The following is a 17,018-nucleotide window of genomic DNA, read 5'->3' on the forward strand; positions in this document are numbered from 1 at the left end:
GGTTGGTGCCAGTCCAGCTCAGCTTCATTGCTCACCGTTACACCATCCAACACACACACACACACACACACACACACACACACACACACACACACACACACACACACACACACGCACACAAACACACACACACACACACACACAGACTCAGAGACACACACACACACATGCACACACGCAAACACACACACACACACACACACACACACACACACAGACACACACATACACACACACACACACACACACACACACACACACACACACACACACACACACACACACACACACACACACACAGACATAGAGAGAGAAAAGAAGACAGAGACACACACACACACACACACACAGACACACACACACACACACACACACACACACACACACACACACACACACACACACAGACACACACACACACACACACACACACACACACACACACACACACACACACACACACACACACACACACACACACACACACACACACACACACTGTACCAGTGAACCAAGATGCTTTTCCTACATTTACACAAATCAAGAATGCAGCAGCTAAATAGCATCACCACTGCTATCAGCTCATTACATGCAACATCTGTCTCAGTAAGCACACTCCACTGACAGCAGAATCACCTCCCACTAGTGTCTAGTCTTTCTCTATTAAACAGTATATACTAAACAGATCTACATCCAATCACACTCATACAGAGTCAAACAATCAATCATTTAACCAGTGCAATTTGCACACATTTTCTTCCAACTGTGATGTATTAAATATGGGCACTCACTGCTAATAAAGATTTCTACTCAGTGTAAATGAATTCAGTTGGAACAAGCTCACTGCACTATCTCACCCTGCTTCCTTATCAGGAATATGCTGTCAGAGATGCTAGACTCTATCACTCTTGATTACATCGCACAAAACTATACTAACACATCTGCAGTTTTCCTTCTCACTGTGTTGCTTTGGCCACCTCTCATGAACACAATGAGCAGGGACCTATCAGTTATTTCATCTATCACACAGAAAGGATACCAGATGCTCCCAAAAAAGGATTGGATGCCAGTCCATCACATAACCATTTCTAACTTTTATGCCAGCACATACTAAATACACATGTACACATACTTGGGCAATGCTGTGGTAAACCATGCCTATTTCTCATCCTCTGCATACAGCATTGACTAAAAGGATTATTCTAGCAATAACTCACGGCTAGCCATTACTTTAACTTTAATAAAACATGCTACCCATGTTCTTCAGTCAACCTCTCCTCACGATACGGCGACATCCACAAGCAACCGAGCTTTTGATGACCTCAACTCAGGATTGCCATCAGTGTCTGCAGCAAGCCCACTGCATGAGAACCATAAACTTATTGTGCACGTTTCAGTCCAATTCTGCATGATGGCTCACTGAGACAACTTCCAACCCAGCTGCACACAGAGTGACACATACAGACATACACATTTACAGACACACACAACTACAATCATGTAATTTATGTGAACATAACTTAGTCATTGATTTACTCTGTTTCATTTCAAGTGTCTAAATACCAGCTTCACCAGTGTACTGAAGCTGGGTAAGCACAACTGTTGATGTACTGTTGTCAATTCATCTGTCTTGTTATGGTCTCTACTAAAAGATCTACTATAGCACATTGTAGGTTTACAAAACCTCCATTCATATAAACCTTTGACAAAATGCCGAATCACCTTCTGCATGAGCAACACACTTGCTCATCTCAACTGTCTCACTCACAGTTTCTGAAACACCTAATGGCACTCACATCAACACCCAGACCTTAATGAATCTTATGTACTTCTGAATTGAATCATTTTAATCTGAGTTGCTGGCTACTGAGACTTGTCTACATAAATCAACTGGACACAAGCTGATTTAAGTATACTTTTCTCTGCACTTATTTAAGATTTGAGTCAGTAAATATTGTGTGTCTTTGATTTAGTAAATATTGTGTCTCTGTCTCTCTGCAGTTAAGTTGACTGAAGTGTGAAAAAGTGTAGCCATCTGGGCTCATTGAAAGTTGTTAGACTGCTTTGAAATTCCTGTGTTAGTGTTAGTTAGCCTGGGGGTTTCAGATAGCATTAAAATATGTGTTGGTTACACTTCTAGTAATCATTTTAATTGGAGTTGCTGGCTACTGAGACTTGTCTGCATATATCAGCTGGTCACAAGCTGATTTAAGTATACTTTTCTCTGCACTTATCTAAGATTTGAGTCAGTAAATATTGTGTGTCTTTGATTCAGTAAATATTGTGTCTCTGTCTCTCTGCAGTTAAGTTGCCTGAAGTGTGAAAAAGTGTAGCCATCTGGGCTCATTGAAAGTTGTTAGACTGCTTTGAAATTCCTGTGTTAGTGTTAGTTAGCCTGGGAGTTTCTGATAGGATTAAAATCTGTATTGGTTACATTTCAAGTAATCATTTTAATCAGAGTTGATGGCTGCTGAGACTTGTCTGCATATATCAACTGGACACAAGCTGATTTAAGTATAGTTTTCTCTGCACTTATTTAAGATTTGAGTCAGTAAATATTGTGTGTCTTTGCTTCAGTAAATATTGTGTCTCTGTCTCTCTGCAGTTAGTTCCTCACCTCCTCCCTGTTTCCTGTTGTGGTGTTAATCTTGGTGGCTTTGGAATTGCCCGCCCCTGCTGTAAATCTGTTTTTGCACACTCCTCCTGGACCCATCTCATTTGCTCACTCAACTGAGTACAGTGAGATCATATTTTGATTTCAGATACTCCTACCGTCCCATCTCCTCTGCGGTGTACAGAGAGAGCACTTGGGAAGGACATCCCCCTATAGTATCTTAATCTGCTCTGTTTCCTCCCTCTCCAAAAAAAAAAACAGAAAGAAAATATTTGCACTTCATCTGCTTTACTGTATTTGTGTTTCTTCCTACTTTATTACCTTATTTTGCTTTTGCCTCTTCTTAAAAGTACTCAATTGAATTTATTCTGCTGCCTTTATTACTGCTTATTAGTAGCCTGATTAAATTGTAACTGTTATTCTAAGGCCCTTGGTTTAAGCACTTGGGCCTCAAACCAGTTGTTTTACATTAAGAAGGTTTGTGGGCTGCACTGTTGTGGCAGGACAGGTAGCTTACATCCTTCTGAGTTGGGAACTACTGATTGAAGGCTCAGTGTCTGTTATTCTAAAAGTGTATTAGTTCTGGGTTAAGCACTTGGGCTTCAGGCCAGTTATTTTACATTAAAAAGGTTTGTGGTCTGCACTCTTGTGGGAGGAGAGGCTAGATTCTGCCCTTCTGAGCTGGGAATTTCTGGTTAAAGACTTATTGTGTATGCTTACTTGAACTGTTTCTTTTTGAAATCGGTACACCTTGTTTGCTGTAGCATAGACTAGATTCAGGCCAGCTGGATCTAGCTTTGTTTGTATAACTTGTGCACTGATCCAGGCTGTTTTTTGGAGAAGGTTTCTCTGTACCCTAGTGGCAGGGCTGATTGAAGACTGATGGAACAGGGCTCAGTTTTGAGCTTTTTAACTTTTTAATTGGGTAAAGTGTTGTTTTGATTGTATCTGCTCTATTTTCTGAAAGAAAAAAAAAATACTTGTTTCCCGCCTTTCTGAACTAGTATAGTCCAGTTTTCAGGTTATTGCTGAATCCAGGGCTGTGTTACAAGTTTGTCTTGCCCATACCTTACTTGGATTGAAGGACGTTTCTCTGTTCACCTGTGAGAGAGGGGAGCTTTGAGCAGCCTATCTGTCCCTTGAGGAGTGGTTTCAGCCCAGAAGTTAGTAGTTTATTGACCATTTTTGGGCTAATTTTGATTGTATCTGTTCTATTTTCTGAAAAAAAAACAAACAAAAAAATACTTGTTTCCTGCCTTTCTGAACTAGTATAGTCCAGTTTTCAGGTTATTGCTGAATCCAGGGCTGAGTTACAAGTTTCTGTGTTTCCCATACCTTACTTGGATAGAAGGAAGTTTCTCTGTTCACCTGTGAGAGAGGGGAGCTTTGTGCAGCCTATCTGTCCCTGGAGGAGTGGTTTCAGGCCAGAAGTTAGTAGTTTATTGGCCATTTTGGACGAATTTCTATCTCTTTCACTTTCCTGCTATAAAAACCGCATTTGCACAGTTTTTGCACTTGTATTCCGCACAGCAAGTGCCTTCCAGGTGTTCTGCAGAGTCTACAGCAGCAGAGAGACAAAAGAGTGACTTTGGAGTGATTAAGTATCATTTTTCAGCTTTTCTTGCTGTCTTAACTAATTCTGCCTAAAACGCCAGTTTTTTTTAGCGAATCTGTGATTTAAAAAGTTTGTTATTGCTACATATTGTACTTATTTGCTGCCTGCACTTGAATTAAGTCATTTTTGTGTTTAAATAATCTGTTTAATTGTTGCAGGCTACACACTAAAGTGCAATAGCCTTTTCTGTGCATTTAAAGTGTTGTTTTGATTATATCTACTCTATTTTCTGAAAAAAAAATAACAAAAAAAATATACTGCCTATTCTCAAATGCAGTTGGCAATTCCTGGAACAAACTTCCAACTGAGATCACATCCCTTACTTCCACCAACCTTTTCAAGAATCAGCTGAAAAACTTCATGAAAACCAAATGGCTTTGCCCCTGCTCTCAGCCTGACTGATACTTATTTTCTCCTCTTTCTAACTCTAACTCTCAAACTTGATTTCTTTTACTGAAACTCCTCTACCTTCTTTATATGGCAAGTTTAAATACTTCTTGCTCTCTTTTTCTGTATCTCCCCATTATGACTTTCTGTATATTTTTTTGCTTACTGAAACTGAACTAGAACTTTTTTTTTGGCTGTTAAAAAAAAACTAAAAAATTTACTACTTGTACTATTTTGTATAAATGTTTCTTTGTTTCTGTCCTTGTTATTGTCTCGGAGCTTTTCTCCTCGGGCCTCTACTGAAAATGGACATATATCCAGTTAGACTAGCCCGGTCAACAAATGTAAAATAAATAAATAAATAAATAAATACTTATTACCCGCCTTTCTGAACTAGTATAGTCCAGTTTTCAGGTTATTGCTGAATCCAGGGCTGTGTTACAAGTTTCTGTGTTGCCCATACCTTACTTGGATAGAAGGAAGTTTCTCTGTTCACCTGTGAGAGAGGGGAGCTTTGAGCAGCCTATCTGTCCCTGGAGGAGTGGTTTCAGCCCAGAAGTTAGTAGTTTATCGGCCATTTTGGGCTAATTTCTTTCTCTTTCACTTCCCTGCTATAAAAACTGCATTTGTGCGGTTTTGTGCACTGGGCAGTGCTATTTAGCTAGAGTTAAACTATTCTCGACTCCACGAAGTCTACTCTTCAATTTGTACCTTGGAACTAGACAAACCTTCAACTTTAACACTCAAACCATTCATTTCGCAGTCAAACACTTGCTTAAAACTCATAGCAAGCACTAATTAACCCTAGCACTAGACTCCCCTATACTGTCCAAAAGGACAAGGCTCTCTATTCGTCTCCACCAACCAATCAAAAGAAACAGCTTACTCAACCTATTCAGGCATGTCCAAAGGTCAGTTTCTGGTGTACTCTCCAGTCCAACTGGTGAATCTGGGCATTTTGAGGCAATGTTACAACTGCCTCATGTACACAGACAACCCTCTCCTCCTACCACCAAACACTAATATATGCGAGAGATGCAATTATACAGCCAAACTGGAGGCAAAGCTCTCTCAACCCAAGACTGGAACTGACAGTCAAGAGGAGAAGAAACTTGCGGGAGGTAGTCTACCAACTTGAATGCCTACCTCCTACGATTTAAGTAATCCAACCTTTTGTATATAAATCATTTTTCTCTCTTTGAATTCTATTTGTACTTCTAAAATGTGATCTAAAGATGTAGGTTGACACAATGTTCTTTTGCATGTAACTCATTTTTAGCTTTGTATTTTATTTGTATGTCTAATTATTATGTCTTGTAACATTGTATTGTGAAGCTTTTCTCCCCGGGCCTCCACTGAAAATGGGCTCTTTGGCCCAGTGGACCTCCCTGGTTACCAAACTGGAATAAATAAATAAGGGTAATACTTGCAAAACACCACCAGTCTCACATAGACCTAATAAACCAACACCGGCAAACAACACACATGAATACATGAAACCATACTCGGAGGCTCTAAATAAAAATCTGCAAAAGCAACAAAGACTTCCAAAGCAGACATCCAAGCAACCTCCACACCCCATCACCAACCATGAAACACATACTTGACATAATCAGTGTGCCACGCAATCACAGCCCTTAACGCAAAATAACATACCTAACAGACTAGTAATACGCGACTCTATAGTCAGGCACACTGATGTCCCACTAACTAGGCTGGACAAGGAGAAGGTTACAGTTAGCTGCCTGTCGGGTGCCAGGATCCGCCACATAACACAAGCACTCAGGTCACTCCAGAACAAGTACAAATGCAACTCTGTCATTATTCATGTTGGTGTGAATGACCTGAGATGTACCTCCCTGGACTACATGAAAAGAGACATGGAAGAGCTCTCTGATCATGTAGTCCAGGCAGGTATGACCCTGACCCTGAGTAGCATCCTGCCCTCACCAAAAATGATGCCACAGTATAAAGAAAAAATGATCAATTTCAACAACTGGCTAAGTTTCTGGTGTCATTCAAAGGGGATCCAGTATCTGTCCGCCTGGGATGACATGTTCGACAAGCCACGTTGTATCGCAAGAGATGGTTTGCACCTCTCACCCTTAGCCTTTCAAATACTGGCCAAGGCTCTTGCTGCCTCCATAGTGCCTTTTTTAGGCAAGGCTCAAAAGACAAACCCACCACCATAAATAGCACAAGTAACCAAAAACTGTGGGTAATGCTACTCAATGCCAGAAGTCTAAACCTCAAAATGCATGCACTCGAGGCACTCCTCAGTATAGAGAACATCGACATCTGTGCAGTAACAGAAACCTAGTTTAAGGCTCCTGAGAGCACCCCAGCACTACTAGGCTATAACTCATACCATACCTTTCGGCCACAGCACCAGGACCGAAACACAAAAGGCGAGGGTGTATCGATATTCATCAAGGATACCCACAACTCCAGGTTAGTGATGCAGCACAATGCATCAGAGATCATCCATGTGCAACTAACAATGGGCAAAACTGCAATCCAAATTGTAGCTTGCTACAGATCATCCACCATGGCCCACGATCCCCATTCCACATTTCTGGAGACATGGGGAAATATGAAGGTCCTACCAAACACCCTAATACTGGGTGATTTCAATTATCCAAACATAAACTGGGAGAACTACTCAAGTACTAACTCCCTTGCCCAACACTTCCTAGAATTTATAAACTCGAACACCCTGGATCAACTGGTCAACACCCCCACCAGAGGGAACAACATATTGGACCTGGTCATCACCAACATGGGCGACCGGTGTTCCACACCGGAGGTCAACCCCTCGCTGGTTAGATCAGACCATAGACTAATCATTCTGGATATTCATATTCTGCCCCCACCCCAAATCAAGGAAACCACCATGAAAAATTTTTCAAAAGTAAACTTCACGTTACTTAAGACTGAGGTGGAAAGGTTCACAGCCCCCATGCTAAAGGACAATGCTATCCAAGCTGCTGAAACCTTTATAAATGCACTCTATGAACCTCTGCAGGAATGCATGGATCATGCTATCCCAAGTAAAACCAAGACTCACTCCTCCAAGAAAAGGAAACCAGTCTGGTGGACCCCTGCCATAAACAAGCTATACAACAGAAGGACGAAATTTGTACAGAAAAGAGTAAAATCCCAAGAAGGAAAGACATCCCTGATCAGTATTAGCAAGAAACTATGATCCCTCATTAAATCATCCAAGGCTAGTTTCGAAAGAAAAATTGCCAATGACTCCAAAGATAACCACAAAGCGTTCTTTAGCTATGTCAAGAACCTAAGTGGAAACTCTCAGATCTGCTCTGAGTTAGTGCAGAATGGCACAAAATACACTGAACTGACTGATATTGCCAACATTCTGGCAGACAGGTTTAGTGCAAACTTCACCCCCCTCTCACCCCATAACCATACCAGAAGAATGTAGGGCCCCATCAGTTACCGACACACAGGTTAAAACAGCCCTATCCAAAGCCAAAAACACAGCTTCAATGGGACCGGATGGTGTCCCAGGCTGTGTCTTACAAGAGCTCCAAAATGAACTAACCCCTCTCCTAAACACACTGTTCAAACTCAGCCTCTCTACAGGCTATGTACCCACAGAGTGGTGCACAGAAACAGTTATCCTGCTCCACAAAGGTGGAGCCACACCGGACCCCAGCAACTATTGCCCTATAAGCCTGACTAGCCTGGTCTGCAAAGTTATGGAATGCATCATCATGGAACTCATTAACAGAGACATTGGGAACCTCCAAACCTTGGACCCTACCCAGTTTGGCTTTGTTAAGGGCAGATCATGCCTCCTATACCTGCTGGACTTCTTTGAGATGGTTACCAATGCATTAGATGAGGGAAAGGAGGTCCACACAGCCTACCTAGACCTCACAAAGTCTTTCAGCACCATTCCCCATTCTAGTATTATAGACAAGCTCACCAGCTTGAAGATAAACCCCTACGTCATGAGATGGGTTGCCAACTGGCTCATAGATAGAATCCACATGGTGAGAGTTGCAGGCTCTATGTCCGACTCTAAACTGGTTACAAGTCGCGTCCCCCAGGGCTCAGTCCTAGGACCCCCCCGATCGGTATATATTTCTCAGAGGTACAGGCAAGCATAGGAGGACTATAGCAACCAAGTTCGCAGACAACTGCAAACTAGGGGCCATAATTGATTCTATGGCTGAAGCAGACACCCTCCAGATGGGTATCACTGAGATGGATACCTGGTGTCAAAATCTTGGCCTCAAGCTAAATGCAAAAAAGTGCATAGTCATCCCCTTTGGAAAAAACAAAGTACCCGTGAACTACCAGATAGGTGGTAGTCCCCTAAATACAGAAAATGTAATAAGGGATCTGGGGACCCAAGTAGATAGTAATCTCTCCTTTGATAATCATAGTGCCAAGGTGGTTAGAAAATCTTTCTATGTGGCCCACCTAATCACAAAAGGGTTTGCATCTAGAACAAAAGATGTTATTGTGCCTCTCTACTCATCACTCATTAGACCCATCATAGAATACAACACCACATTTGGGATGTACCTTACAAGACACCTGTAACAGCTGGAAAGACCACAAAAGTACCTCACCAAGAGGATTACTGACCTCAAACAGATGCCCTATGCAGCCCGACTCAAGAAAATCCAGCCCAACTCAAGAAACTCCAGCTGTACTCAGTTAAATACCACTTACTCAGAGGTGATCTCTGCCTGGCATACAAGGCCATGTCCAACCCAGAATTTATGGACATGCTCCACCAAAAAAAAAAAACAAATCCCGGAGAGCCACACGCTCTAGAGATATAAACCTCACCACATGATAAATAGGACATGGTGGAGGGATAGATTCCTATCCCAGAGACTCCCCATGCTTTGGAACAGGATTCCAATATACATCAGGCAGAGCCCCTCACTAACACTCTTCAAGAGAAACCTTGACGGGCAGATGGGAAACAGAAAATTTACCCCGGGGATCACTGCAGTGGCTCTGCTGGACAGTGGCATAGGGAACTAATGGCTCTGCTGGACAGAGACACAGGGAACTAATTTAAGGGGGTGGCGAAAGCCAACACATTCTCGCTAGGCTTATAAATGCCCTTGGGCAGATAGCCTAGTACTTACTTATGAACCTAAAGAGAGCAAGTGTAGCTAAGTTAGCCAGAAATTGTGGCTGAAAATTATGGTTACTAAAATAAGAAGTTACTGCAAGATCTGTCACTGATTCTGCATGTGCATCACAATTCCCATTACAGCAAACTGCAGTCCTCATACTGCTCACACCCCAGTACATTCAAGTATTGCTCTGCTCGACTCATCCATGGTTACATCAGTGCCCTAACAACCATCTCCTGTGGTACACAGGACAGTAGATAAGAAGCTTTACCCTCACAGACCATGGGCAACTGTAGCTGTCCAACCAAATCTCAGACACAGCAAAATGTTTGGGCCATCAATGTAGTCAATCGTCCAGTTATAGGTTTACTTCTGTTCCCCTCTTGAAGTAGCTCCTCAGCTGTCCATTTATTTCACACCTGATTAAAAGTACTGAAATCAGCTGCCAACATCTGTCTCTACATGTGTCTCATCAATAATGTTTTCTCAATAAAACCCCATTATGCTTTGAATCTCAACAAACGTTTCTGGGCTCATAGGTTCCTAATGTGTTTCACAGTGTAATGAACATAAGGTCCTTTTAAAGCCAAGCCACGCATTTCAAGTATATGTCACATTATGCTATCCTGCATAAGTCTAAACAGGCACTTGTGCAGGTCAACAACTTGCATGCACCTTTGGAGGTCAACAATTTGCAGGATGCCTGTGTCCAGTATTCACACAGGTGCTAAACCAGTAATCCATTCTGTGCTACCACTCCAACTGCCATTGTTACACTTGCAATGATTTATGGAGGAACTGTGCATCACATGGATGGGAAGGCTGTTCTAGCAAAGGAGTAGTCTCTGTGATGCCAATCTGTCTGTACCCCAGATCCTATTTAGGGCACTGCTAGTGTTTCATTGTTTAGACTGCCTAATTTGGATATTTTTGTTTTGTAGATATGCACTAGGTACATCTTAGTGGAGTCTGACAATGGCGTGTATTCCAGGCTGAGACCTCACCTTATCAGCCTCTAGCAGCCATAATACAGCGCTATGCTCGTGAGGCAGTCTAATTAACAAGTGGTTTGTAACTCCCACTATAATGTTATAGTGAGGCAACCCTGTTAGACATTTCAAGTGCCAGATAAGCCATGTCAGGTACATACCAAAGGGGGCATATTACAGCGTGAAAGGTCTGATGAATGCCAGCAACAGTCACTTCACTGTTATGTTCCACACTCATTCTGATATCTAGTAATTCTGATGTATCTCGGACTACTGCTATGTCCTTTAATAATCCACTGAATTTCCAATTTACATCAGTTATTACTCTAACCGGGGTAAAACCTGGCCATTAAAATATCATCTAAAAATGAGTACTCAACAGCTCCTGCAACCGTTACTTCTCCATATCTGTCTGATGCACTGAAGCACACTATTCAGTCATCGCTTAACCACATTACTATTGTCTATCTAAAGCTTGTAACATCAACAAAATAGATCTGAAAAAGGTCTCCATCATTTTGGCTGTAACTTACCAAACAGTGACATATGCCTCAAGATAACCTCTGGGTTATCTGGTCTGTCACTCTTTGCTACGTTTTTTGGAATGCACGGTATGTCCATCTTTGGCACGAGAAGACTTCCCCTTTTCATCATAAGCACATCTATGAACATGTCAAATATGTAATCATATTTTCGATCTTCAAAAATTGGCTTGGCCACCCAATCTTGCTTTGCTTTAGGGTAAAGAATGCGGTAACGCATATCACCCTTGGCAGCAGAGTTGGTCTTGGGGGCATTGCACTACTGCTTGCTGATGATTCACATTTGCATTATAATCCAGAATGGCAAGCGTAGTTCTTATTTTCATCCCATTGTAAAAAAAATGTTCAAACTTGGGACAATACTTGCACAGCAGTGCATGAAAGACTTCCAAGCTGCCTGTGTGGCAGAACTGAGTTAGTTGTTGGAGATCCCTCACCAGAGTTTGGTCCAGGACATTTTTTGCCAATGCCATGTGCACTTCACTGCCTTCCTCCAACCACTGCTTCTGCTCTCAGTCTTCAATGGGCATGTCATTTTCACAAGCATGGAACTTCTTGCCCCAGTCACATTGGTGCTTATAAGTAATGTGATACAATAGGGACTTCCATTTCTCAAACAGCAGCTCTGCATCTCCATCACAGGTTTCAGAACACCATCACAAGTGGTTTCTAATGCTATGACACCATGGCGTTAGCTGTTCCATATCTTTTTTCCTGGCCACCTCAACAATGTTTTTTAGTAATTCCTTTAGACACATGCCATAGATCAAACTGATAGTCAATGTCTGTGAATTCTGTTCTCATTGCACAGGCAATCCCACGATGCCGGACTGTTGCTACAACACTGATTTTGACATCCAGTTCATGCAAATTATGCATACAGTTGAGAAATGCTTTCTTCTCCAAAGCTAGAGATGAAATACCATCACCCAACTGCTCCAATGAAAAATCCAACGGATACCCAGTGTCCATGTCCATCAAACTATAGCAGCAGTATTTAGCAGAATACCCAGGACTGTCACACCGACCATCACCAGCCAGTCTAATGGGTTTTCCGTGTACATCCTGGATAAGATGTTCCTGATGTTGCTTCCAAGTGTTCTCCACTACAGGAAAGAGGTATTCATATTGTATTTCATAGGAAGTAGTCTGGCCGATAAATTCCAGTCCCACATATGCAAAAAAACCGTGCAATGTGTGCATAAGTGTTGCCACTAAAGAGTACAGCTGCTGCACTAAGTAGATTGCCAGCTGGCATTCACCCAAGCATTGGCTGGATTTGCCACTTTACAATTTCATGTCCATTCAAACACTGTACTGTTGCAGAAAACACTGATCCCACATAAACTTTATGATAATCCTCACATGCTGGTGCTTTGCATTGCGGGCATATCAATTTCAGCAGCAGCTCCTTCAGGCAATCCTCAAAAACTATGAATTTTCATTGCAATGCTATGTGTTGTTCAGTAGTTTCATTTTCCATGGTGTCATCAAATTCCAATGTTGAAGTAGTGACAGATGGATAATGCCAGTCAGGATCTTCTTACATGCTCATTACTGTCCTCCAGCATAGTAATGTCTTCACTTTCCCCTATGCTCTTGGCTGATATTCTTGAAAAACTTTCCCATCTGTCTGTCCATTCCCACACATCTACTGCATTTTCATTCCTTGCCACTGAAATATTTTCCTTTGACATACCACTGCTGGATGACAGTTGATTATCTTTGACTGGAGTGCTACAACCTAGTATAGGTGATGGTACATCCACTTCCATAAATTGTGTTGCCAAGTACACCTGAGTCACTTGGTCCTTCTCTGTTGTGACATTGTCATTTCCAAGGTCATTATCAGGAATGGTACTGTGTGCATAAGTGTGGTCCTTTCGGATATTTATTTATTTTATTTATTTATTTTATTTTACATTTGTTTACCGGGCTAGTCCAACTGGATATATGTCCATTTTCAGTGGAGGCCCGGGGAGAAAAGCTCCACTACAAACTACTAAACAATGTCAAGATATACATAATCTACAAAAATACAGAGAAAAAACATATGTAATAACTTTTAAACACGTTGTATTAACTTTTGAGTAAAATCAAAAACCTTGGATGGAGAAGAGGAAGAAAGGATAAGAATATTAAATACTTCAATAGAGTATGGAGAAGAGAAGAAAGAGAATGGGTGTTAAGGAGTTGGATAATGATGCAAAAAGAGAGAGCTAACCTGGGTTATGACAAGAGCATAGCCAATGCATATTTAGGAAGGATTTTAGTTTAGTTTGAAATTGGGAGAGTGATGTTAGGGATGTAAGTTCCTGTGGTAACTTGTTCCATATTTTGCCAACTGAGTTGGAAAATGTGGAGTCACCTGCTGAGTTTTTGGATCGGGATGTTTGGACCAGTATTTTGTTGGTGGAGCGTAGATGCCTCAGATTGTTATAGGGTGTTATGAGGGTGGAGAGTATTGGGGTGTTTTCAGGGTGATGTAGGGCATTATGGGCAATAGTGAGTTGATAGTATTGTATGAGGTGTGGTAGTTCCATCCAGCCAAGCTTTTGAGATTTAAACAATGATGAGTTCTATATGGAGAGGCAGTTGCAAATCTGGCAATATTATTATATGAAGAGGTAAGTTTGCTAAGATTATGTTTAGAGAGATTTGTGTATATGGAGGAAGCATATAAAGGGTTGAGATTAAGTGAGTTCTGGCTATGGTAGTTTTGGCTTCAGGAGTAAGAAAAGATTTGATTCTATAGAGAGCCTAGTTTTCTGTTGGTCGATTTTATTGTAAGATTAATATGATTGTCAAATTTTAATTGATTGTCAATAGTGATACCCAAGAGTTTTGTTGTTTGGTCAGGAGAGATAATGGTTCCATTGTCAGATATTAGCGTAAAATGGATAGAGGTAGACAAATGGGTGGGTGAAAAAAGCAAGAGTTTGGTTTTCTTAGGGTTAAGGAGAAGGCAATGATTAGAGAACCATTGTTCTATAGTTGAGAAGTTTTTTTGTGTAAGAGAGTGAAGTTCTGACTGTGTAGAGGCTGCACAAATGATGGTAGTATCATCTGCATATTGAATACAAGTTGATTGTGGAGTAGCTAGATAAAGTTCATTAATGAAAATGGAAAATAAGAGTGGGCCTAAAATAGAGCCCTGAGGGACTCCTATAGTGGTGGGGAGGAGATCAGAGAGTTGGTTGTCCCATAGAACTGCTTGTTTGCGGTTGTCTAGGTAGGATGTGAACTAGCATAAGGCAAGATTATCTAGAGAAAAAGATTTTAAACGATGGAGAAGAAGCTGGTGATTTACCATGTCAAAGGCTTTGGACAGGTCTCTGAAGAATGCTGAAGAAGGAGTATTATTGTTACGGTTTTGTTAATTGAGTCAATGAAGGATAGTAAGGCTGTACTAGTACTATGGTATGGTGAAACCCATGTTGGCAATTAGCCAGGAGTTTGTGGTCTAGTAGGTGATTTAGTAACTGTTTGTGGACACACTTCTCCATTATTTTTCCAAGTGGAGATAGTAGTGCAATTGGTAGTTAGAATACTCAGTAGAGTCACCTCCTTTAAAAGAGGGATAATATAAGAGATTTTCCAGACTGATGGAATTGTACTTTCTTTTATTGTCCTATTAATGAGTATAGAGATGGGGTATGCTAAGGCTTTTGCACCTAGTTGGAGGTATTCAGCTGGTAATTGGTCAGCAGAGGGGTTGTAGGTTTTAGTTTATAAAGTAAGGACAGTATTTGAGAGGTAGGTATGGGTTGAAGGTGAAATGGGGGGGGAATAGAGCTAGGTGTAAATAGTTTGGAGGTATCAGGATTTTGTTGATTAGCTAGGTTTAGTATGGCTGAAGTGAAGAAAGTGTTGAATGCATTGGCTGTTTGTAAGGGGGAGTTGGGGTCAGAGCCAGAAGGGTTTGGTGTGGCAACTTTACCCGGGGATAATAGTTTATTGATAGAGGACCAAAATTTATGTGGTTGGTGGGGTGAAGATTGCTGAAGCTGGGTATAAAAATTCTTTTTATCTTGTATGATGGCTTTCTTTGTCATATTTCTCTGTTGTCTAAAAGTGACATTATCAGTTAGGCTTTTTGTAGTTCGCCATTTAGCCCAGACCTTGTTCCTATTTAAGATAAGTTTCTTAGTGTTATTTGAGAGCCATTGGGCTGTTTTAGATTTGACACGCAGCGCATTGGGGCATGGAGTTCCAGGATAGTTAGAAAAGTATTATTAAAGTGACTAACTGCTTCGTCTATTGGGAGAGATTTAAGAGGTGCTCAGTTTACTTGCATGAGTTCATTTTGAAACTGGTTGAGGTCAAAGTATTTCTTACTACGGAATGATCTGACTTGAATAGGGACAGTAGTGTTGTTTTTTGCCTAATAATATAAGTGAGGAGTGATCACTGAGGTCATCTGGGAGAGTCCCTGTTGTATACTTTTGCTGAGGACTATTTGTTAAAATCCAGTCAAGTATACTTTCTTTGTTATTAAGTTTATTTATTCTAGTTGGGAGGTTGATTATTTGAGAGAAACCATGCAGGTTGATAAGGGTAGATGGATTAGTCTGTTTACATAAGTTCCAGTCAATGTTAAAATCCCCTAAGAGTATTGTCTCTTGAGGGTGATTTAGTGAGAGCCAGTGTAGAAGGTCTTCTAATATGGCTGGATTCTTTCCTGGGGGAAGATAGGTACAGGCAATATTTAATGTTTTTTGTTGGTTGAGTTGCAGTTTTGTAATAATTATTTCAATAGTAGTGTCAAGTGAGAGGTTATGATTTGTTCTACTAATCTGCAGTAATGTTCTATAGAGAATAGCAACCCCACCACCTTTTTTGTTTAAGCGGTCCTGTCTTAGGATGTTGTAGCCTGGAGGAATAATTACATTGTCATTAATTGTAGGTTTAAGCCATGTTTCTGTTAGACAGAGAATATCAAATTGTTGAACTTCTAGTAGGGCATGAATTTGTGCTATTTTATTACAAATGCTATTTTATTACAAATGGATATGGATTTTTGTATGACACAGCTCTGGAAACTGTGTTGATGTATCTTTCCAACTTGAAGCCATTGTTGCAGCATCATGTAAGGTAACTGGTGGGAGGCAAGTCTGTGTTCCAAGACTTATTCTATAATGTTCCTTCCTTGTTTGACTCCTGCGATTGCGTGATTTCTTGTTGCCTGCACTAACATTGCATTGGCTATCCGAGTTGTTTCTGGCTATTGATCCCATTTAATTTCCTGTGTTAAGCATGGATCTGTTTTTCCTAGAACAGGTACCATGGATAGCACTACTTTTGGACATGGGCATCTGCGTTGATGCTTGCAGTACACATAAAGTGTCACTAAGGTCAATATCCATCTTGGAACTGACTGTCTCTTCATGGAATGTTGACACTTCAGCCTGAGGGAAGGAAAGAGAAAATGTATGTCACTTAACTATATACTCAATCATTGTAGTATTTTAGCACTGTAACATTATGCTATGAGAAGTTGTGTCAAGTTACTTACACTATTGCCTAATGTGACTTACAATTCCGGCATCAGTTCTGGTTCCCAGACCACGAGCAGCATCTCTTTCTACAATCAAGCACTATAGAAAAAGACATTTTTATTAGCAGTGAAAGCAAAGCATTCCTCACACCAAAAAATGTTATTTCATGTTAAGGCTGGAAGGCTGGACTAAAGTTTGACATTTATCATATGCAGCTGATTTCCCCTGTCGAGCCATCAAGTGAACA

This window comes from Protopterus annectens, chromosome 6.part1, assembly GCF_019279795.1.
Source record: "Protopterus annectens isolate FY-2018-M chromosome 6.part1, PAN1.0, whole genome shotgun sequence".
Taxonomy (NCBI): domain Eukaryota; kingdom Metazoa; phylum Chordata; order Ceratodontiformes; family Protopteridae; genus Protopterus; species Protopterus annectens.